Source organism: Balaenoptera borealis (genome assembly GCF_965194805.1).
Source record: "Balaenoptera borealis genome assembly, chromosome: 4".
NCBI classification, from domain to species: Eukaryota; Metazoa; Chordata; class Mammalia; order Artiodactyla; family Balaenopteridae; genus Balaenoptera; species Balaenoptera borealis.
In genome coordinates this window covers 37,696,663-37,722,888 of record NC_138861.1, presented here as the reverse complement: position 1 = coordinate 37,722,888, position 26,226 = coordinate 37,696,663, and the positions used below count along the sequence as shown (strand labels likewise).

Sequence of the window (26,226 nt, the reverse complement as noted above, 5' to 3'; positions counted from 1 at the left end):
ATTCAAAATTAGATATTAGAGTCCAGGGACTATAATATCAATAATTTATTTAGATCTGGCATGTCCACTGGTCTCATATTGTCACCCAATCTGCCACTAGGATATCACAATTATTTTTGGAATTACGGAGTAGTGAAAGAGTCTTTGGGGTCAGGCTGACAAGTATTCAAATTCCAGCTCTACCTACTGTGTGCCTCAGTTTTGTTTTCTGTATAATAAGGATAATAATTTAGCGTTGTTATGGAGTTTAAATGAATAAATATAGACAAAGCATTTTAAAAAAATTAAAAAATAGAACTACCATATGATCCAGCAATTCCTCCTATGGATATTTATCGAAATAAATCTCTCAAAACACTAACTAGAAAAGATATATGCACTCAACTGATCATTGCAGCATTATTTACCATAACCAAGACATGGAAGCAACCTAAATGTCCATTGATTGATGAATGGATAAAGAATTGTGGTATATACAGGCATACCTCAGGGATACTGCAGGTTCAGTTCCAGACCACTGCAATAAAGTAAATATCACAATAAAGCAAGTCACATGAATTTTTTGGTTTCACAGTGCATATGAAAGTTATATTTACATTATACTCTAGTCTGTTAAGTGTGCAATAGTATTATGTCTAAAAAAGTACATACCTTAATTAAAAAGTAATGTATTGCTAAAAATTGCCCACACAATTATAATAGTAACATCAAAGATTAGTGATCACAGGTCACCATAACAAATATTATAGTAATTAATAAAATGTTTGAAATATTGTGAAAATTAACCCCAAATTGCACAGAGACACAGAACGAGCAAATGCTATAAGAAAAATGGTGCTGATAGACTTGCTTGATACAGGGTTGCTGCAAACCTTCACTTTGTAAAAAACTCATGTATGAGAAGTGCAATAAAGCAAAATGCAATAAAAGGAGTAATGTCTTTATATACAATGGAATATCATTCAGCTATAAAAAATTATGTGATCTTGCCATTTGCAACAATGTGAATTGACCTTGATGGAGTTAAGCTGAAATAAGTCAAACAGAGAAAGACTAGAACCATATGATCTCTCTTAAATGTGGAGTCTAAAAAAAAAAAAAGAAGAAGAAGAAAAAGAAAAAGAAAAAAAAAGTTTGTAGATACAGAGAACACATTGGTGCTTGCCAGGGGCAAGGGATTGGGGGTGGGGGCAAAGAAATGGGTGAAAGAGGTCAGAAGGTAAAAAGAAAAAAATGTGGATGGTGACGATTTTCTTAGACTTGTTAGTGGGTTATGCATTCCGCTTGCTCCCCCCAACCCCACAGTTGTGTAAAGGAAGGAAGTGCTTCTACTCCTCCCCATCCTCCCCAACCCCCCAAAAAATCAAACCCAGGTCAGTCTGACTTCAAAGCCTGAATTAGAATTTACTCTATAATCTGTAACCTCTTAAAGTAATCATTAAAATTCCTGCTATCTAGACACAATACATCTTTTAAAAACAGCCTTATTGAGATTTAACTCACATACCATAAAATTCCCCAGTTTAAAGTGTGCAATTTAATGGTGTTTATTATATTCACAGGGTTGTACAACCATCACCACAATCTAATTTTAGAACTTCCCCCCCCCAGAAGAAGCCCCATGTTTACTAGCAATTTCAAACATCTCTTAATCCTATTTTGTGACAAATCACCGGGCCATAATTGACTCTGAAAACAAATGACTGTATAATATTTATGGTGAATGTTGGGAAGAATAGTATTGGTCTAAATATTTTCTGTACCCTTAGTACTCTACTCTCACCTGCCCTACGTATTCATCATAGGCCTCTTATTACCCTCCCAGAGAGAATAACAGTGGGACAGCAAATCCATATTGTAACACTTTCTTAAAACAACTTCTAGTGTAACACAGGCTGTTATGACAACAATGCTAATCTAGGGTAATATCTTAGAGGAAGAATGAAAAATAATAAACACGAATGAATGAATGATTGAATGAATGAATAAATGAAGTACAGTCAATCATACCTCAATAGAGCGATTTTAAAAAGCTATAAGAATTAGAATATTTGGTTCATTCCTTTTTAAAAAATTTGATACTTGCATGTGTTTCAAGAATGTTTCTTACAGTTTTTTATTCCTGTCTCCTGACTTAATGTTGAAGTACACTCATAAATATTTAGAGATAGCTGCACACAAACTTTTAAAATGTTAACTTACAAATAAATGTATTCAAACGTATAAGAGCATGCATACTTCATGGAAGACTATGTTAAGGCTGTTTTCAATAATTCAGCTACTTGAAGGCAGCCATCTAACAGAGCTCAGGTCAAAATTTTTTATTTTAAAATGGAAAATACGTTAGTGGATTGCAGTGCTAGTTTCATCCATGAAATTAAGTGGTATCCAAAACAAATCATACAATAGGTCTTATGAAAAAATGTAATACACCCTTTTCCACATTTTAGTATCAATATTTATTTTCTTTTTTGGAATCTGTGTTCTGGGATGATTGTTTGGGTTATGTCTACTGCTAGCTGAGACTTGCATTTTCTCTCTATTAATTTTTCTCTGTCTATTAATATGAGAAGCAATAGGCAGAGACAGTGGCAATGCTAACATGATCTGAGTCAGTATTATTTTACTAATCAATTGGATTAATTAACATTTATGAATATATAATAATTTTTGAAAACCATTTGCAAGCTAACCTAGTAAAAAGAATGAATAGGTTTTACTTCAATGGAAACAAACTACCAAACCTATCTGTAGACTATTCCTTGGATTGCCTTCAAGTCTCCTGAAGTTTGGCTGAAAGGAAGAGAAAAAGAGTTGACTCTGAATTGAAATTTAAGTAAAGCTGAGGCAATGGAATGGCTACTGTTGAGGGCAGAGTTTCAGCAGACTGATTAATGTCCTAAAGTCTGTGGTAAATACAGACTATACAGTCCTAGATTTAAGGGTGTCTATTCTATTGGATGAAAAAGATCAGTGTCCTATTTCTCGACTCTGCAGTATTTAAAACTTTCTTTTGGTTCAGTCCTATTCCAGGGAAAGGAAGTCTTTAGTTTATTTTGACTTTTGGGAAGACCTCTATAATCTAAATTAGTTTATCATATTCATAGTGTATAAAAACTTGAGACCCAGCAAGTAAAGCCTCTAAAATCCCTTGCTCAGGGTCAACTCTTCATTCAGGACATGATTTCTTTTTCATCTAGTTGATGGTGCTACCTCTTTATGCACAAAGTATGAAACTCATAAGTAATATGAATTTTCCTCAAAGCTGTCTGAACTTATTTTCCTATAATCAGGAATGAGATAGTAGAAGTTTTCTCACTTGCTATATTGCTCTTTCTGGACATGTAAGACCCACAGAGCCTTTCTTAATTTGCAAGTTCAGATCAGTTCAAACAAATTTGCCAGGAGGCTCCTCTTCCCTACTGTATGTGCCAGGTACTCCGCCAGACACACCTAATGGTTGCAAAGTTATAGGCAGAAACTCTTGGCCAAGATTTGAGAATCCCCACAGCAACATTCTGAATTGAGTTGAAATGTTTGTTAAATTTCGGCAGACATGCAAAATATTTATTCAGGAGGTTTCTCTCGAGTAATTTAGTTTTCTCGTAGTTGTAATGTCATACGCTCTTGTAATTTTAGAACAACATGCCTTCAGAAATTTTCTTCTGCACATACAGTATTCTTCTCTCTTAATGGTACAAGATGCTTCAGAGGTCCTCAGAATTTCTTGATTTGCATTTCTAGTTGTCTTAATTAGGTTATTTTTCATTGTTACACTGGAGTCAGAGGGAAATCCACATGCTGAGTGAGCCAAACACAAAACTAGGGTACTTTATTTTACTTTCTAAAACTGAGGGTGCTCCCATCTTTGGTTCTTTGGTGCCCGATTGTTTTGTTTTTTTTTTTTTTTTTAATTTTAATTAAAAAATTTTTATACAGTTTTGAAGTGTTATTCTCCATTTACTGTGTCGATCGTTGATGATCATGACTGAGTTGTAAGCTCAGCCTGATGTAGCTACAGGGCTAAATTCTGCCCTTAAATATTCTGCAGAGTGCATTGGGAATAGTAATGAAATCTACCGCATCATTGATACATATAAATCTCTAAGAAGAAGAGAACTCAGTGCATAATAAGTACCTAATACATATTAACTATTAACATTATAGAACCTTTTTCACTTTGTGGTTGATTATGGCCCTTGTGGGCATTTTCCTTGTCACAGAATGTAGCCACCATCAAATATAGGCATCTTGGTTCTGTTCACTAATGTAGCCAAAACATTTTGCAAAGTGCCTGGCAGAGTAGACGCTCAATGATTTGTTAAATGAAAGAGTATTAGACTGGTTTCAATCAGGCTGCTGGTCTACCACCTAGCCTTTGATATCAAAGGATTTTTGGATTTGTTTAGTGTTCTAAATAAATCCTGGATTTATTTCATTTGACTTCTTATAATCCCCTATGATTGTTTCTACTGTTACTCATTTACCAATTATTGTCCCTGTTTTAAAGTGAAGTTTTCATTTGTGCCTCAGTGGAGTATGAAACATTATTAGTTCTCTCCATTTACATTGTGTTTTGGGCCTTGGCATATACTTCCTACTCCTTAAATAATTTAATTCATGTTAGTCACTAATTTTAATGTTCTTTGACCAGAGTCATTAGGACCAGTAGATTTCCCACTGTAATCCTTACTATTTCCTATCTCTTATTATTTCATATTGCTATTGTTCTATTTTCTCATTGAGTATGCCTCCATATTAGTAGTGATCACACTGTATTATCGTAATATGTGTCTCACAGAGATTGTAAATTTCTTGAAGCAATGAACCATGCCTTTCAAATTTGTATGTCTAGCATATGGCTTATAGTAAGAACTTGGTGTATTTTTGTTGAGTAAATAAATAAAACTAAAATGTGGCAAGGAGGTATTTGTTATTTAAGCCATAGAATCAACAGATAAGTATGGAGAAGAATGGCTATTACAAATATGTATGAATAGAGTGATATTTTTAAATATAAGAAGTATACAAATATAAAACTTACACCTCTGGTGGACCCTTGAAAACAAACTAGTCAGTCCTGCTTTCAAGAAGGACAAACTTAAATCTTATTTGAAATCATGCTATTGTGAATCCTGAGGATCCATATTATGTGACTATCTTATTGATGAGACTAACTTAAACTGAGGTCCTTGTAAAATTATATTAAATATACTCTTTGTTTTGGTTTGAGGCTAAGTCACATTTTATGCAGTATTGTTTCTCTTGTATATTAGCTTTTATTATGATAAAGTCCTTGTATAATTCCCTTCAGTGGAACTGATTCTATATTCTTTCTTGATAAGTATTATTATCATTAAAAAACATTATTATTATTTTTTTAAGAAAGGCTCATTAGGAAAGTGAGTTCCTGAATTTTGAGGATCTCGACTTCTTGTTGTGACAAGAATTACTTTTTTGTGTAATGATGCAGGACACCTAAAATACTTCTTAAATGCATTTACAAAGGTATCCATAGTTTTTCAGGTCCTAAAGAACTAAACAAGTGCCAGATATTCCAATAAAAGTAAGTTAGTTTTTCCCACTTTCACCTAGGATGTAAAAACCTGGAAAGAAAGCTGCTCCTACCCACCCTAACAAGGAGAAAAAGTCAGGTACACTCCAAAGTGATAACTTTTCTTGAGCCCGTTAGAGAGCTGAGGTCACAAAGTACCCTAAATTCCAGAATGACAAGTCCATGGAATATGAGTGGTCTCAACTAAACGAAGAGACTGTACCATATAAGCAGGTCAGAATAAATCAGCTAAAATTTTAACCAGCTGTTTAAAGCCAAGTGTGGGCTACCATGCCAGTGTGAAATGGATGAGTTCTCACTTACTAGCAAGATCTTTTCTATCCACCTTTACTGGGTGCTCATGAGGGCAGGACAGAAAATTGCACTTCTCCTTGGGGCACAGGCATACAGAGGTGATCTGTGCCTTCTGCAGAAAAACTCAAAGCTTCTCTGTTCCTAGTCTCTTCTCACCTATGAATAAAAGATCTTAAGCCTCCGAGGAGGGGCAGCAAACACTGTCACTCACAGGTGGAAAGAACCACTGTGGCTAGGAAAAGAGTAGAAGAAAACCCTCTATCCCCATGGGAGAGCCAAGTAGCCTGGGCTCTGGATCTCATAGTAAGACCAAGAACTAGTCTGCTACCATAGAGGAGGGCAGGAAACTCCTGCCCAAGATGAACCACAGATGCAATGCAGAGCTTGGTTACCATGGTAAGAAAGACAGAAATGCTGAAAAACCTCCATCCCAAGTTCCAGGGACACAAGGCCTGCCTAAGACTGAGGCCAAACCAGGAAGAGAGGGAACCTCCCTTCACCAAGTCTAGCCTTGAGCATCAAGCAATAGCAATCTACAGTTGGGGGTGTGGTAAGAGCATGGAACGAGCCCTCCTCTGTGGGGTGGGCATGTGGCAGCTGAGATGGAGCATGGACACTGAGAAAAACTGCTTGTTGCTCCAGTCCCCAACTAAGCACAAGGAAATTGCAACCCACTACCAGAGGAGTTTGAAGCTTGCTCTGAAGTTGGTGCACTGAAGTGAAACCAGATACAGCTCATTATTTGACTAGATTAATTTAACGTCTAACTCAAGGGGCTTGACAGAAGAGGAGCATAAATACTAGTTACCTCAGATTCAATTGTCCTACATTTAATGATGGATAGGCATTTTAAAAAATTACAAGACAAAAATTGTGAAAGAAATACAACCCACTGTCAAGAGGTAAGGGAATCAAAAGATCCAGATTCAGAGATGACCAAGAACAATCAGGTAAGGACTTTAAATAATGATAACAATTATGTTAAAGGTTCTACTGGGAAAGGTAGGTGGACAACATGTATATACAGATGGGAAACTTAAGAAGAAAGATGAAACTATAAGAATAGGCCATTTATAAACAGAAAGTTTTTTAAAAAATGGATATTAGAATTGAAGAATTTCTTTGCAAATTCATCAATAGGCTTAATACAGCTGAGGAAAGAAGGAGTGAGCTTGTAGATAAGTCAAGAAAAATTATGGAAATTATTCAAACTGAATAATATAAATTATCCAAACTGAAACACAAAGTGTAAAAAAAAATATTAAAAAAAATAACATCCAAGAGTTTTGGAACAATAGTAAATGGTCTAATATATGTGTACTAGAGTTCTAGAAGAAAATAGAGAATGAGGCAAACAAAATATTTAAAGAGATAGATTGAGAACTTTCCCAAAATAATGGAATGTATCAAACTACAAATCCAAGAAGCTCAGAGAACTGCAAGCAGGATCAATACTGAAAACAAACAAAAAAATTAAAAACTAAGTAAACAGGAAATTTGAAACATCATTGTAATCAAAGATAAAGAGATCATGAAAACAGCCAGGGAAAAAGATATTTTACAATTTCAAATAACCAAAAAAAAAAAAAAAAAAAAAAAAAAAATATATATATATATATATATATATAGTGGACTTGTTAGAAATTATGAAAGACAGAAGACAATGAAGTTACATCTTTATGAAAGAAAGTTCTTCATACAGAAGGGGTATGATACTAGGTGAAAACTTAGATTCACCAAAATAATGAAGAGCACCAATAATGTTAAAAATAAAGGAAAATATGATATATATTTTTAAACTTATTTTTAATCACTCTAAAAGCTAACTGACACTTTAAAGCAAAAATAGTGAAAATGTATTGAAGGCTTTGTAATACATGTAAAAATAAAATGTAAGACAAAAAAGTACAAATTATAGGAGAGAGAAACTGGAAATATGTTGTTTTTCTTACACAGTATGTGAAATAACAATATTATTTTAAAACAGACTATGATAAATTAAAAATATATAGTGTCAACTTCAGGGCAACCTTTAAAATCTTAAAGAAGGCAGTATAAATAATAAGCGAATTGTGGAGAGAAAAATAATAAAAAATACACAATTAATCTAAATGGTTATAAAAAAGGGAAAAAAAGAACATCTGGGAAATAAGAACCAACAAGAGAGGTGGTAGATTTAAACTCACTTTATTAATAATTAACTTAAATTATCTAACTATGCTGATTAAAAGGCAGAGATTGTCAGGTTAGATGATAATACAAGAACCGACTATATATTGTCTACCTAATACTATTTTAATCTAAATACTTGGATCTGTTAAAAGTAAAAAGATGGAAGAAGATACACCATACAAACACAAATCAAAAGAAAGTGGAGTGACCATGTTAAAATCAAACAAAACAGACTTCACCCAAGAAATATTATCCAGGATTAGGAGGAACGTTACTTATTGATAAAGATGTCAATTCACAAAGAAGACATAACAATTTAAATGTGTATTTGAAGCACAGCAGTACTTCAAAATACTCAAAGCAAAGCTGATAGAAACAGAAAAATCCATAATTACATTTGGAGATGTCAACACTTCTCTCTTAGTGATCAATGAATCAAGTAGAGAGAAAATAAGTAAGAATGTAGAAGATGTAAACAACACTATCAACCAATATGACCTAATTGACATTCATTAAAGTAGAACATATTCTGTGCCATAAAACAAATCTCAACAAGTTTTAAAGAATTGAAATCTTAAAAAGAATGTTCTCTGATCACTTAAGAATTAAACTAGAAATCAGTAACAGAAAGATATCTGGAAAATTACAAAATATGTGGTTAAACAGCATACTTCTAAATTACCCATGAATCAAAGAGGAAGTCACAGGAGAAAATAGAGAATATCTGGAATAAAATGAATAAGAAAATATAACATATTAAAAATTGTGAATATAGCTAAATGCATAAACTAATGAAAGGAAATGAATAAAAGGAAATTCCCAAGATTTTCATCCTCAGAAACTGGAAAAAATAGAAAATTAAACGTAAAGCATGCAAATAAAGTCTAGTCAGACAAAAAACCAAAAACCAAACCAAACCAAACCAAAACAGGGAAGTAAGAGGTAAGTTGATCTGAAATCCAAAGAAACAACAATCAAAATCCTAACTGAGTTGTTAATTTTTTTGAAGGGAGAGGGAGAAAAGGGTACGTGAATAGCTGATACTAAAATCTATATGGAAATTTATAAGGAAAGGGCCTAGAATAGGCAAGATGCTCTTAAAGAAGGACAAAGTAGAAGGACAGTCTCTACTGATTATCAAGACATTATAAAAGCTTTATTAACTGAGCGAGTGTGAAATTGGTGCAAGAATTCATAATAGGCCAATAGAATGGAGTTGCCAGCCTAAAAATCACCTCTCACATATTTGATACCTTAATTTATGACAAAGTTGGCACTGGATAACAGTAGGGAAAAGGTAGACATCCATAGTGCTAGGAAAAATTACATATCCATGCAAACAAACAAACAAACAAACAAACAACTTTGGACTCCTACTTCATACCACACACCTAATTTTACCACACACCTACATGTGAAAGGCAGAACAATAATGCTTTTAGAAGCTAACACCTGAGATTTCTTCTCTAGATAAGGAAGCAGCACCAAAAAACATTTCCTTAAGGTCTGTTAAAGGAGATGTCACTTGGGCCTAGGTAATTTAAAAAGCTTTTGGAAGAAGATGAAAGTTGAACTGGGCCTTGAAGAATGAATAGGAGTTGAACAGGTAGAAATTACAAGGGAGGACCTTTTATGCAAAAACTAAATATAGTGTTTGGAGAACAATGGTTAGTCCTTTTTTGGCTGGAACAGAAGGTCTTCTGTATTGAGAGGATGGGGAAGATGGCTACGGGCCAAACAGTGGACTTTGAATGTCAGATACAGAAATTTGGTATTTGTCCCTTGGGGCAATGGAAGTGAGTCTATGACGTGATGCAAGTGATAACGTGGTGGCAGTGCCTAATACAGACTGGAGTTAGGAAGTAAGAAAGATGCAAGTGGTGTATCTAACCCAGAAGTGGTAATTGCAGGTGCCTTCCTTAGAAAGATAGGGATGAATGTTCCCAATATCGTGAATAGATCATTAAAGGTGGATGTGAGTGAGGTGAGTCAAAGATAATTAGGATTTTAACTTGCAGTAACTGGAGGCATGGTGTGAAGAATGGTGGGAGATCTTTAGTAGCAAGAGGAACACAAGGGAGAAGAAGTTTTGGAGAAAACAATAACTTTGGAGCAAACTTAAGGAATGGGCAACATAGTCCAAGCAGAAATGTTCAAATGGACATTACAAACAGAGACTTGGAGCTCCTCAGGAGAGGAGATGTTTGTGCATATGAATGAATCTAGTGAGGACTGAAGCTGAAGTTACAGATGAGATCTTTGGATAAGAACTTAAAGAGATTACTGGAAGGCTGGGGACTGCATCTCTAGGAACACCCACATTTAGGAAGTGGAAGGAAAAAAGGAGGCAGTGAAAGAATCTGGGACAAGGTGATTAGAAACATGTGAAAACCCAGAAGAGGCTGTTTTTCAAGAAGAGGTATTGTTAACGATTTGAGTTGCTAGAAATTGTTTAAGAATGAAGGCAGAGCGATTGCCTTTCGAGCTGGCGGTCAGGAGATCATGGGTAACAGGGAACACAGCCTCAGTGGGGTGAGGGAGGAAGACAAATCTTTAGGGCCCCCACACTGTGTATGTTCATTTCTAAACACGTTGAAGGTGAGAGAAAATGGATTATAGATTGAAGAAACAAAATGTCATTTATCAGGTGATTAATTTAAATTTATCTTCAAAGATGCAAGGGGATAGTTAGCTGAGTTAGTTATCTGACAATACCTGGGGGACAAATGTGGTCTCCAGGCCACACCATGCCAGCAGATATTTTTTTTTGGTGTTGTTTGGGCAATAATATGCTTAAAAAATTGAATAAGGTGTGAATGTTTAGAAATGAAAAGTTTTTTTTTTTTCATAAAAATCCCTGATTTCTAGCTTCTCTTAAAAAAAAATGGAAATTTGTCAATGCTGGGCCTGTATTCTGCATAGCTTTAATTAGTTGGAGTTGAATAGCAGCTTTCCCTTTGGAAGGGCATGTGTTCTTCACTTAGCCATGGTCCCCACCGTGTGTGGGTCTCCCTATTAGACTACCTGCTACATGCTCATAGATATTTCACTTGGCAGTCCATAATTAAGCCCAACTCCCTCATTCTATAGAATAAGAGAATGAAGTCTAAAATGGAGGCATGACTTGTCCTAAAGTCACATATCTGGTCAGTGGGAGGGTCTGTCTTAGAGCCTACATCTCCTGATTCTTATTTCACGAAGACTCCTACTTTGTTAACTCATTAAGTTTCTCTCTGGCTAGGTAGTCTTTTGAGGACTGGCCCATGGCAATTTCCACCCCCTTCCCAGCTTTTAGTATTGCCAGATGGTACCAACGTGATTTATTTGGCTCTGCCCCAACCAGGTTCTCAATGCTTTCCATGTGGTCCAGATGGTGATCAAAGCTATTCCTCCTTGGACAAGAAGGAAACTCTATTGGTCACCAAGTTCAAGCTCACTCTTTTCAGAACTTTGGCATAATATGAGGCACAAAATTTCCCCATAAGGTTTCTTTTATGGAGATTTTTGAGGCCTAAGTGGAATGATGTTAAACAATGACTATCATACATTGCTTCCCAAAGTAGAAAATTAAATTCAGCTTGCTGAAATGAATACCAGATCACACTCTTCAAGTTTCTCCACCCCAGATCTATAGTTGGTCTTTCAAGAGAATTTGAATATTGTGTTTAGATTTATATTTTTTTCTGCCTTAGGAAGAAAGATAATGGTCTTTCTTATTTTCCTTCCTGATGTGAAAGTTCACTAAACATTCAAAAGAGTCCATATGCTATTAAAAAATACTGCATTGTTAGGGAGAGCATAAACAGACTCTAAACCACTCACTCAGAAAGGATCTTCTGAAAGGCTGGGATATAGCTGCATTAATTTTTTCCTTTCTCCACACATCCAGCCTTTGCCCCTCCACCACCCAATATGAATAGACCTGGCTTAAAAATAGAGCAGCTAATGATGTTTGGCTAGTGGATTTAAGATAGACAGTGTTAATCCTTAATGTTAAATATATAATGGCCCTGTGGAAATTTGGAAACACTACTATTTCAATGAAGTATGACTCCTGAGATGAAAATTGTATTTTAAAGTGTTCCAAAGCAGTCACTTCTTTCCTGAACTCATCCCTTTCATGTAATGCCTTGCCAAATGCAGCCTATACTAACCAGTATAAACTAATGGTGTGACTGTTTTCCATCATCTTACTCTAGACCTTCAGACTTAGGAGTATATCCATCAAATTACCATCGATAACAGTTTTACAACTTTTTTTCACCCCACTGCACAACTTAGATCACATATTTCCAGATTGTGATATCAGCTTCTTTGCTGCCTGATGGCCTGCCACATCTTTAGTTTTGTGATAGTATTCCCCATGGCCAGTATCACGTTCTCAGTCAGATTGAGCTAAGTTAGGGTGCACTAGTAAACAAGCTCTTGAGTCTCAGAGCTTAGTGCCTAAGTAAATAAAGGTTTGTTTCTTTCTCAAATCACTGTCCAGTGAAGTTGAATTTCTCTCTTTCATTTTGTGATGTTGTCATATTCAGTGCATCATCTCTGTGGTTGCCTTTATGAATGGTCATGAATTGGATCTTATGAAACAGGCATGAACATGGTATATTACTTCCCTCTACATGTCATGGGCCAAAACCCAGTCTGTACTTGAACCTAATCCAACTATAGGGAACACTGGAGTTTTATGCTTTTTTTTTTCTGAGAAAAAGAAAATAGAATTGGTGACTATCTACCCCATATGCCATGACATGGATCTAAATATATCATTGCTTTAAACTGTGAATACCTCCTTTGTTTTTAAAAACAAGTACCTTCTGACCTTCTGACATAGACTTTGGACCCCTATAATTCAACTTTATGATTTGACCAAGCACATTAGGTCCCCTAAGGAAAACCTGGTGTTCAAAGGAACCAGAGTCTCAAACATCATCTGCCTGTGATAGGCATCATTAAAACAGGAAGACAAAAGTATTTAAATGCGTATATGAACTTGTTGGAAATCTGAGTGTTCCAGCAAGAAGAAATCAGTGTGTATGAATGTGTCTGAGTATATCAATGTGATTACTAACAAGTCATAATCATTCTCTATCTCAGCCATACGTCTAATTTTCCAGTAGATTTTTACCCAAAATGAGGAATTTCTTTGTGTCACTTATGAGTAAATAATTTGGCTACAGCATTAGATAGATATATTCAAATGATGGCTTACAAAAGTCAACTGTAGTATTGTCCTATTCACCTAGGAGTTTTATTGTTATTGGGGATATTTTATTAAGATTAAAATTTTATATTTGGTAGGTTAATGGTCTGGATTATTGACATGGGGAGATGTTGTAATACAATAATTATTGAATGATGGTCAATGAAACAGATAAGAAAATGCACGACCTTGGCCTCGGGATTGGGATCAAGATGGTGGGGTAGGAAAATCCTGAGCTCACCTTCTTCCATGAGCACACCAAAATTACAAGTACAGTTGACTTTGAACAACATGAGTTTAAATTGCCTGGGTCCACTTGTACATGAATATTTTTTGGTAGTAAATACTATGGTATTACACAGTCTGTGGTTAGTTGAATCTGCAGAGGCAGAGGAATCATGGATACAGAGGACCAACTATAAGTTATATGTGGATTAACCCCTGCTTTGTTCAAGTGTCAACTGTACTTACTAAACAACTATCTCTGAGAATGACCTGAAGACTAGCAGAAAAGATTTTCCACAAATAAAAATATAAAGAAGGAGCTACAGTGAGATAGGTAGGAGGTAAGGTGGTGCAGTCTGGTCAGTACCCACACCTCTGGTGTAGTGACCCACAAGCAGTAGGGATATCACAACCCCAGAGGTCCCCCTGAAGATTGAGGGGTCAGAGCCCCACATCAGGCTCCCCAGCCCAGGGGTCCTATAGTGGGAAGACAAGGCCCTGAAACATTTGGCTTTGAAAGTCAGTGGGCCTTACATTCAAGAGGGCCAGAGGGGTGTAGGAAGCCTAGTCTATGTTCTTAAAAGGCACACACAAAATCTTGCATGCCCCAAGTCCCAGGTGTGGAGTCAGTAGTTTGAAAGGTGCCTGGGTCAGACCCACTTGCTGATCTTGGAGAGCCTCCCAGAGAGGCAGGAGGCTCTTCCTGGGACTGAGATGCTGACAGCAGCTGTTTTTGTGATCTCATTCTACTGTGCTGACACTGGTGCTGGCAGGTGCCAATTTGGAATCCCCCCTGTAGCCTATTAGCACCAGAGGCCTGCCCTACCCACCAGCATGCCTGCAGCAACCACACAAGTTAGGGCCTCACAGCCAACTGTGTTGGGGGCCAGACTAGCCTCCAGTGTGCCCACAGTAGTCAGCTCCACCACAACAGAAGGGTGCCTACAGTCCACGTAGGGGACACCACTGGAGCATCTAGCTCTCATGGCCAGAGCGGAGTGTGCTGCTGGGCCCCATAGGACATCTTTTACATAAGGCCTCTTCTCCAAGATTGGGAGATGTAACAGACATACCTAATACAAAGAAATAAGCACAAAGATTTAGGCAAAATGAGGAGGCAGAGGAATATGCTTCAAATGAAGAAACAAGACACCACCTCAGAAAAAGTACTAAACGAAACAGAGATAAACAATCTACCTGATAAATTGTTCAAGGTAATGATCATATAGATGCTCACCAAACTTGGGATAAAGATAGATAAGCACAGTAAGAACTTCAACAAAGAGTTAGAAAATATAAAAAAGAACCAATCAGAGCTGAAGAATACAATAACTAAAATGAAAAATAAACTATAGGGAATCAATGGTAGATTAAATGATACGGAAGAATGAATCAGTGATCTGGAAGAAAGAGTGGTGAAAGTCACTCAAGGTGAATAGAAAAAGGAAAAAGAATTTTAGAAAATGAGGATAGTTTATGGGGCCTCTGTGTCAACATCAAATGTACTAAAATTCCCATTATAAGAGTCCCTGAAGGAGAAGAGAGAGAAGAGTGCAGAGAAATTATTTGAAAAAAATAACAGCTGAAAAATTCCCTAACATGGGGAATGAAACAGACATCCAGGTCCAGAAAGCACAGAGAGTCCCAAAGAAGATGAGCTCAGAGAAGTTCACAACAGGACACATTATAATTAAAATGTCAAAAATTAAAGATAAAGAGAGAATCCTAAGAGCAGCAAGAGAAAAGCAACTAGTTATGTACAAGAGAACTCCCTAAGACCATCAGCTGACTTTTCAGCAGAAATTTTGCAGGCCAGAAAGGAGTGGCATGATATATTCAAAGTGCTGAAAAGAAAAAAAAAACTACAACCAAGAATACTCAACCTGGCAAGATTATCATTCAGAATTGAAGGACAGATAAATTTACAGATAAGCAAAAGCTAAAAGAGTTCAGCACCACCAGTTTTACAAGAAATGTTAAAAGGACTTTTCTCAGTGGAAAAGAAAAGGCCACAACTAGAAATATGAAAATTATGAAAGGAAAAATTCTCAATGATAAGGGCAAATATATAGTAAAAGTAGTGTATTAAACACTTAATAAGTTAATAGGAAGGTTAAAAGGAAAAAGTAGTAAAATCACCTATATCTACAATAAGTAATTAAGGGATACAAAAAAAAAAGATGTAAAATATGATATCAAAAACATAAAAAATTGTGAGTAGAATAAAAATGTAGTGCTTTTAGAATGCATTTAAATTTAGGAGATCATCAACTTAAAATAGACACCTATATACATAGGTTGTTATATATGAACCTCACAGTAACCACAAACCAAAAACTTATAATAGATACGCAAACAATAAAGAGAAAGGAATCTAAACATAACACAAAAGATAGTCATCAAATCACAAGGGAAGAGTGCAAGAGAGCAAGAATGGAACAGAGAACTACAAAAACAACTAGAAAACAATCAACAAAATGGCAATAAGTTCATACCTATCAATAATTACTTTAAAGTAAATGAATGAAATGTTCCAGTCAAAAGACAAGGGTGGTTGAATGGATAAAAGAACAAGACCCATGTATATGCTGTCTACAAGAGAGTCACTTCAGATCTAAAGTGAGAAGATTGAAAAAGGTATTCCATGCAAATGGAAACAACAAAAAAAGCTGGGGTAGCAGTACTTATATCAGACAAAATAGACAAACACTGTAACAAGAAACAAAGAAGGGCATTACAGAATGATAAAGGGATAAATCCAGTAAGAATATTTAACATTTAAATGCATATACACTCAACACAGGAGCACCTAAATGCATAAATCAAATATTAACTGATATAAAGGGAGAAATTGACAGTAACACAATAATAGTAGGAGATTTTAATGCCCCACTTACATAAATGGATAGATCATCCAGACAGAAAGTCAATTGGAAACATTGGCCTTAAACAACACATTAGACCAGATTGACTTAATGAATGTATATAGAACATTTCATCCAAAAGCAGCAGAATACACATTCTTTTCAATTACACATGGAACGTTCTTCAGCATAGATCACATGCTAGGTCACAAAACAAGTCTTAATAAATTTAAAAAGATTGAAATATCAAACATCTTTTCTGACCACAACAGTATGAGACTAGAAATCAACAACAAGAAAAAAACCAAAAACCACAAACATGTGGAGTCTAAACACATACTACTAAACTACCAATGAATCATTGCAGTAATGAACCTGGAAATCAAAATATACCTTGAGACAAATGAAAATGGAAGCACAACATTCCAAAATATATGGGATTCAGCAAAAGCCCTTCTAAGAGGGAAGTTCATAGCAATATAGGCCTACATCAGGAAAGAAGAAAGATCTCAAATAAGCAATCTAATCTTACACTTAAAGGAACTAGAAAAAAAAACTCAAACCCAAAGTTAATAGAAGGAAAGAAATAATGAAGATCAGAGTGGCAATAAATGAAATAAAGACCAAAAACATCAGAAAAGAGCAATGAAACTCAGAGCCGGTTCTTTGGAAAGATAAACAATATTGATAAACCTTTAGCCAGACTAATCAAGAAAATGCTGTGCTGTTTTGCACAGCAAAGGAAACCATCAATAAAATGAAAAGGCAGCCTACTGAATGGGAGAATATATTTGCAAAAGACATATCCAGGCTAACATTCAAAATGTATAAAGAACTCATACCACTCAATATCAAAAGAACAAACAATCTGACTAAAAAAATGAGCAAAGGATCTGAGTAGATATTTTTCCAAAGAAGTCATACAGATGACCAACAGATACATGAAAAGATGCTCAACATTACTAATCATCAGGGAAATGCATAAAACCACAATGAGTTTTCACCTCACTTCTGTTAAAATGGCTTTCATCAAAAAGACAAGAAATAACAGGTGTTGGTGAGGATGTGAAGAAAAAGAAACCCTTGTGCACTGTTGGTGGGAAAGTAAATTGGTGCCACTATGGAAAACAGTATGGAGTTTCCTCAAAAAAATTAAATATCAAACTACCATATGATCCAACAACTCCACTCCTGGGTATTTATCCCAGGAAAACAAAAACACTAATTCAAAAAGATATATGCATCTCTATGTTTATTGCAGCAATATTACCATGGCCAAGATATGGAAGCAACCTGTGTCCATTGATAGATGAATGGGTAAAGAAGATGTTATATATATAATGAGATATTACTCAGACATAAAAGAGAATGAAATATTGCCATTTACAACAACATGGATGGATCTAGAGGTTCTTATGCTAAGTGAAATAAGTCAAAGTGAGAAAGACAAATGCCGTATAATCTTACTTATGTTTTGTTAAAAAACAAAACAAAGGAACAAGCAAACAGAGCAAAAACAGACTCACAGATACAGAGAACAAACAAGGGGTTGCCAGAGGGGAAGGAGTGAGGTGTTGGGTGAAATAGGTGAAGGGTCTGAAAAGATACAAACTTCCAATTCTTAGGTAAGTAAGTCATGGGGATATAATATGCAGCATAACAAATATGGTCAATAATACTCTAATAACTTTGCATGGGGGCAGATTGTTACTTGATTTATGATGGTGATCATTTAGTAATGTATTTAAATGTTAACTAAAATCAGGCTAGTTTGAGGTTAATTTTAATCTTTAAGAGTTTGAGTGTGTGGGTACAGAATCTTTTCAACTCTGAACAGTCAATGTGAAGTTGTAAATACCTCTAACTTTCTAGGACTTGACTTCTTCATCTGTAAAGATAGGAATAATAATAGGATGTTATTCATAAAAGAGCTTGAAGAACTAAGTAAAATCTTCTGTATGCAGTGTTTAGTAGGGTACGGTAGGACATAGTAAGTATTCTGTTGCTACTGTTGCTATGGTAATGATGACTTGATGGTAGCAATGGACAGAAGGTCAAGCAAACGCTTGTCTTTAGCTGCAGCGAAGCATGATATGATGTGATGTGTGTAGAATGGGCTCCCTTCCTCTGTTTCCCTCAGAAATCTTGTTACTTTGTCTTTTCCATCCTTCTTCCAAGTCTCCTAGTGTTGCTACTTTCTACAACATAAAACTAGTTAATATATTTTCGTCTAATTGATTCTCCTTCCTCTAACGAATACTTCTCTCCACTCTCTTCTCCCTTCACTTCCTGCCCATTTTGCTGATAATTCTGGTGAGTGTTATTTTTTTTAGGGCTTTGTCTTCTGTTGGCTCCTTGGTGGAGAGCATTAGGAATAATAGGATCTTTTCCTGTTCTAATTGATTGAGGGACTAGAGTGAAAACTAGGCAGCTCTAATGTCTCTCTTTTGCTTCTTTTTCCCATTCTCTCTCTTAATAATTGTGGACATTTTCTTTTCAAATTGGTGGGTCAATAATTTTTACTTTAAACGTATTTTCTTTGTTTCCTAACACCCCTCAATGATCAAACATTTTATAAGTGAATATTTGCCTAGAAGGATATATCTTCAATATTTCCCCCTCATGTTCTTTCTCCTTTATCATTTCCACCTCTTTTCTTGTCATCAAGGGCCACCTTGCTGCCCCACTCCAGGGGGCGGTTTTCACATTGAATTTGATGTGAATGGTTTCCCTTGTCTTTGTGCAATGAAACCATCCTACTCCCATCCAAGAGTATTTGTCTTAGTAAAACAATACTCTGCAGAATTATATTAAATCTTATTACCATAAAATATAAATGAATCAGAAATTTCTATTATAGAGATTTTGGAGAGAGATTAATATATATATTATATAGAGACATTAATATAATTTTATAAGTTCATACATATGATTACCTTTGGCATCTAAAATGACAATAAGTCCACTGAATCCCATTTTTCTCAGCAAGAGAATAAATTTGGGTCTTTGACAGACTTATGCTTCTTGACTTATGTGTCTTGTTACTACTATATCTTTACAGAGTGCCTCCCCTCTCATAGGCAAATTTCCTGAAAGTTTATCAACATAGCTGGTGTTTAAAACAAGACAACAGACCCAAGATGCAGTCACTTATGCTAAGACCCATGACAACAAACTGAGACAATTTAATCACAGCTTCAGCTTTCTCAGAAATGGAATCTTAAACCAGCCAATCAGGAATCACCTGATCAGCACTAGTTAGATAATTTGCCTGATAGACCCCTGCCATCCCCTAAAGGAAAGTAACTTTGTAATAACCGATCTGCTTTTCACCTAGTATAGTGTCCTTATTCCTGCTCTCTTCTGCCTTTAAAAGTTTTCCATTTTGTAGAGCTCCATGGAGCTCCTTTTTTATCTGCTAGATTGGATGCTGCTCAATTCAAATCGATATTTGCTCAAATAAACTAAAATTTTAAAATATGCCTCAGTTTATCTTTCAACACTGGGGACCCTAACCCTTCAGAAACCCTTTCCCCACATGGCTCACTATGTCTAGAATCCCGTGAGTGGTTGCATCACAATCACAAAGAATAACAACAGTAATTATTATTTTAAGAGCTGCAAGTGGTGCCTTTGGACAAAGCTATTATTGAGATGACTATAAAAATGACTCATACACTCTCCAACTTCTACACTTGTTTTATATCAGTGGCAGTTTCAGATGGTTAGTGTTATTGCCTTACCAACCATTTTGACATTGTTGTTTACAAGCTTCCTGTGATGGTATGCTGCCTGCTCTTTTCAGCTAAGGTCATAGTAGATGAACTGCTAGAGCAAGTTCAGAAAGTGGTTGTAGATGTATCCCAGCCTGCAAATTCTTTGTAGAAATCATCCAATCTTGGAAATTTTATTGGTATGCTGATTCTTGCTGTCTCCACCACGCTGTCATAGTCAACTTCTTTTTACATTATTATTATCATTTGGTGATTAGGCTAGGAGAACTCAGAGAACATTTGCCCCCTTTAAATACATTCTTTGCTTTTCCTGCATCACTGATGATAATGAAACAAAAATATAAAAGAAAGGAGTTGTAATATCTGATATCTTTCTTTTAAATTTATTTTAGGTTTACGTTGATTGTTTTTTAGGTCTGGAGCAATAGATTTGTGTCTGATTTGTGAATCCACAGCATAGCTCAAATTTGCATCCTCAGGTACTTGTGTTGGTGAGTATAATTAATGCATTAATGCAATAAGCAAATATTACTTGAGCATCTACCATGTAGGCCCCTTTCTTTTAACATGACTCACAACTTCCATGAACAGTTACTACTGATACGTCTGTGTTGGTTTTTTCTGTCATGCAAAGTGGTGTGAAGGTTGAAAGCCACTGATATAAAGGGTATTGATGGAGCTTGAGAGGTCAAATAGCACAGGATTTGAACATAGCAATTTCCTGATAAAGATAATTTCTTTTCTTTTTTATTATTGCTTGAAATGATTTGGGCAATGCCTTACAAGAGCTGGGAGTTGAAATGAATTAAATGACCGTATTTCCTGTTTGTTCCCAATCATGCCCCCTTTCTTCCCTCCTTGCCCCAGTTTTGAGAGAGAAGAAAGTAAGAGCATGATAAGGAGGGAGAGAACAGACAATACAGAAATAGAAAACTAGGCAAGGAGGCAGAGAGGCAGGTGACAGAGGGAAGCTGATAGAGGACAACAGAATGCAGGAGAAAAGGAGTAACTAACGTAAGATAACAAATGTGGGGAATTTAACTGCTTAGAATGATAATTCTCTTTCATGGAGAGGAAGTGAGCTAATATTTAGTGAATATCTATTTCTCTGGGCTACCAGCTTTTCAAACTTGTTTTAAAATCATAACTCTCTTTCGAAGTAGGCATTATTATTCCTATTTAATGTGGGAGAACCAAGGCTCAGAAAGGGTGTGGGATGTGTCTTTGGCCATATGAGTGCAAAATCAATATTTGCGAGGAGGATTTTTTTACTCCAAAGCCTGTGTGCTTTCCACTACATTCATGCCAAGCCCTTGGAGAATTAGAGATGAAAATAAGGCTATAAATGAATCTTTTGTTTATGAAATATTTTCATAGCTGCCAAAATTATTTAAACAATGGATGAAACATAATTAACCAAGTAAAAATATTATCTTTTGATAAATAATAGTGACTCCAGTCTCCTATTTCATTACATAAAGGCTAATGATACCACAAGGACCTCAGAATCTTACTTATGTTCCCAAGGGAATACTTGAACCACCCATGCTCTTGAAGGCAGCATCTCCCTGGCAGATGCTCTGATGGGTTCTTGGACCACTGATCCGCAGTCCAGGCTGGTGGGGCATGACGTAGGGTCCCTGAACTCCTCACTCCCACTTTCCTCTCCTCCCTCAACTAGGTCCTTCTGGACACACACTGCCTTATCTGTTTATTATAGAGTATGGATACTATTTCTTTCTCTTAGTGCCTTGATGTAGGAAAAGTTGGGAAACACTGTTTTAAGTATTAATACCACCAGACCTAACTTTCTCTAGTAAGGTAAACATGAAATTCTGTAGGCTGTTGGTATATCCCAAATCTGGCAGAGAGCCTGGGATGGGCTGAGAGGATAAAGGCAGGCTGCCAGTTACCCCCACTATCTGCAAATTAAGGCAAATACTGCACTTCATTGCAGCATGGCTGGCTGGTGGTGTAACCCTGAGCAAGGTGCATGTGAAAATAATAGAATCCCTAAACAGTTCCCTCAAGAAAACCTTTTTTGGACTTCTTTCCTAACACTGAGATGTGGAGAGAACATATGCATAAAGGCATTACGTGTCTAAGAAATTGATATATAGTTCAGGTTCTAGATTAAGAAACTATTATTGTACCAGAGTACTACAAACCAAACCAATCAATATTCACAGATTGTTGTTATGATAGCCACATATGTTGGGAGGATCAACTGGCAAACATGGAGAGTTTCAGAATACCCAGTCACAAAAACCAAGAAGTTGGCTTAACTGTGAGAAGATAAATGTATCGGCTGCCCTTTCCCAGTGTCTTTAGGACAGAATATTTACCTTGTAATTCTAAAGTGACAGATTTAAGGGCCTTCTGGGCTAAAACATATCACAGTTCACTGCTTTATAATTTTCCTTGATTCAATCCAGGAGGTTGATGTCCCTCCTTAAAAATGCACATATTTTATCATTAAACAAGCAGTTAATTCTATGAAGGCTGGATTCTATCAAGCTATTGCTTCAGGTGTAATTGTCTAGAAAGGGGGTCTCTCCAAGAAGTGCAAAGCAACACAGCCTGGAGACACTCCTACTAGCCTAAAAAGTAAAAAGCAACGAGACCTTGACTTGTCCAGGAGTATATTCTGAACCATGCTTTACAGCATATGGAATTAAGCGCTTACTTCCTCACAGAGGAAAATTTTTCACTGGGATTTGTTTTTTGGCCTTTGTCCCCTGTGTGTATATTTCTGATGTGGAGTGCTTTGGCTGTTTGTTTAAATTAGTCGCTGCTTAAAGGAATGTCCTAGAGAATGTGAGAGCATTTCTGGAATTCTTTGGAATGCTCTGGCTATTTGCAAGAATGTTCCTCTTCCAGCTTGATTGTTTTGGCTGACAAGTAGTGACTTTCCCCAAGTTTATCAGTATAACAAAGAGATGGGCAATTCACAACTATCTTTAATGTTAGAAAAACCTGGATGTGTTAGCCTTAGTTCATAATAACAGATAACATTTGCTCAGCACTACTTTACACCACACATAATTGGTCTAATCCTCATGACAAGTTTTTGATCTAAGGCCTAATATGATCATTTCACAGATGAGGAAACTGAGGCTTTGAGAAATGACAGAGATGTCCCAGGTGACTCAGGTAACAAGTGTTGGAGGATTCAGTGCTTCAGCCTCTCTGATATCTGAGCTTGAGACAGCAAATTTTCAAGCTTTATAAATGTTTGGTTTCATAGAGGATGCCACGTATAAACTTATCATTTGTTAATTCTTCCGAGAAGCTAGTGATTCTTCTCTACGTGGCTTTTTTTTGTTTTGTTCCTTTTGCTGTCTGTGTGCCAGCACAGCATATCTGAGTGTGTTCTTTAGAATGACTTTTATACCCTGCTTACATATGTTAACCTGCAGTTTCCCCCCTGGGGATGCTGTCTCCTTCTTCTCCAGGCATCCTTCCTCTCACTCTTTCATGCCCAGTTTAGCCATTACCTTTATTATGACACTTCTCCTGAATTCCCAACTTGGAATCAGTCTCTCCCCATTCTGTGCTCTGCTCTTAACTCCTTTAGAGAAGTTTTCAAGTTACTGCATAATTATTAGTGTTCACATCTTCTTCCTCAATAGGCACAAATCTACTTGAGGCAGAGGTATTATCTGTTTATCTTCTATTCCCAGCATGAGTATACTCATAGACAGAGAAATGGTAGGGGGCCAGGAAGATGGGAGAAATGAGAAGAATTACTGTCATTTAACAAGATATGAATAATGATACCTCAATTTTATTATCCAGCAAAGCACTTGAGTTGATTGTCTCTATTCCTAAGATAGAAGAGCTAGTGTATAATTAATAGGATGCAGGTTTGGGCAGGTCTGAAGCTTCTACAATTTTGGGAACCCTCCTTAAAATCTTTTTACAGAATTACAAACACAGAAGTATATAAAAAGTAAATATTTATTACAAATAGGAAATTGTGAGACACTATAAATTAAAAAAATCTGAGAAATATGACAAAACTCATAAATCCAGAAAAATAGGATAATGTTTTTATTAATACACCACCCTGCAAACTTCTATATTACTTTTTTCCCCTATGTTTTTTTGCTACACATTTTTTTATCACCTCTGTCTGAATAATTTTGTAGTATCTTCCATAGAGAGAATGCAAAGGTAATTCAGTCTTTTCTCTAACATGGTTGATTGAATTTATTTTTATTATGAACAATGTCAAAAACTGTGTTCAGTTTTATAACTTGTTCCTGGTAATGTCATGTCAATTATTAGGATTGCTGTCAAATTTGGGAAGACTTCTATCAAGTTTCATTCATATATGAGCTATATGGTATGGAGGAATTTTCCAAAGACTAGCTGTACCTTCATGTTGCGATGATGAATGAGTTGGCAAAGCAGGTGGTTAAAATAAGTCCCTTTTATAATTAAAAAAAAGACAATTGGACAAACTGATTCATATTATCTGCCTTTGAATAGGAATCCTCTTATTTGAAACTCTTCCCTAAGTTACTTGAAAATATCAGATGCAGTCTGGAGGTTCAGAAGAGTGAGGAAAGTGACATAGCCACTGTATTTCCCAACAGGGAGGTCTTGGTAGAATTACAAACAACCATCACACTGTAGCATTGGACAGTGAGAGTTCAAATTTCAAGGTGAGAAGAAGGAACTGGGTGTTGAGGGGGAAAATGGAGACAATGGGTATAGAATATACGTTTGAGATTTTTATAAAGTAAGAAAGTAAGATGGTAAAAGAAAGACCACTAGGATCGAAAAACAAACTGGGAGGGAAAAGACTGCTTGCATTTTTAAGAGGGGGTCGCTTGAAGTCGGATTTGAAAATTTGTCTCACCAACTCTGTATTGTCTCTTATGTGACATGCCAAGGCATGTTTTGTGGGGAAATGTTAACCTGGCATCAATCATCAGTGTGTAGAAATGCTCCCTCTGATTACTTATCGTGCATACGTCAATCATACATTTAGATGAGTCAATATTTTAAGTTATTCAGCTTGTACCATCTTTCAGGGGAATATTATTGATAGCTTCTATTAATGTATCACCTTTTTTGAGGTACTTTCGCATCCATCATCTGATTGGAGCATCATACTTGTTAAATTACTGATATAGATAAATACATAAATTATTTACAACTTATAAGGAAGAGGTGAGATCTTAAAGATCCTATCTTAAAGATGCCAGGTGAATATTTAGAAATTTTCAGTTATCAGAAAGTTCAGTTACCAATTCTGGGAACTGAAAGAAGGAAATGGCATTGAAAGCACCTTCTCCCACTCGATAGTGTGGAACTACAGGATCAATAGGGATATTTATGGGAGAATTTTAAAGTAGTTTCTGCTGCCATATGCAACATATTTCCTATCCCTCCTCTGTGTCCTCTACAGAAGGTTCAGAAAAACAAGACTTATTGTTCCAATGTTTTTATTTTTATTTATTTTTATTTTTTCATCCAGTTTTATTGAGATATAATTGACATAGGGTACTGTATATGTTTCAGGGGTACAGCATAATGATTTGACTTACATAATGAAATGATGCCCACAATAAGTTTAGTGAATATCCGTCATCTCATATAGGTACAAAATTAAAGAAAGGAAAACAATTTTTTCTTGTGATGAGAACTCAAGATTTAATCTCTTAAAAACTTTCATATATAACATAGAGCAGTGTTAATTATATTAATCATGTTGTACTTTACATTCCTAGTACTTATTTATCTTATAACTGGAAGTTTGTACCTTTTGACCACATTTGTCACTGTACAAAAGTTGTTCCAATGTTTTTATATCAAGGGATTCTTTAGGAGAATAATGTTCACAGTTTAGTGTGAATGAAAATCATTTGGGTAGTGAGTTAAAATGCAGATTCCGATTCAATAGAAGCAGGGTGGGATGGGGAACTGAAAGGTGTGCTGAGCTCTGAATCCAGGTGGGCGTGGGTTGAGGGTTGGAGGGGAAAATAAGGACAGAGCCGATGTCTGGATTCCACTTATTTCCTCTTTGATTTCTTCAGTGATCCATTGGTTGTTTAGTAGCATATTGTTTAGCCTCCATGTATTTGAGTTTTTTGCAGTTCTTTCTTTTCTGTCGATTTCTAGTCTCATAGAGTTGTGGTCGGAAAAGAC

General features: G+C 35.9%; 1 long non-coding RNA gene across 2 annotated transcripts in view; it reads left to right on the top strand.

Annotated features, from left to right (window-relative positions):
• Positions 1-26,226, top strand: part of LOC309627245 — a 200,907-nt gene that overhangs the window by 18,953 nt on the left and 155,728 nt on the right. The window contains exon 1 of one of the 2 annotated variants that reach the window (XR_014243620.1): positions 7,452-20,558. The exons of the other annotated variant lie outside the window; for it this stretch is intronic. This is a non-coding gene — a long non-coding RNA (uncharacterized lncRNA). Of the gene's footprint in view, positions 1-7,451; positions 20,559-26,226 lie in introns of those variants that run through there. 2 annotated transcript variants of the gene reach the window in all.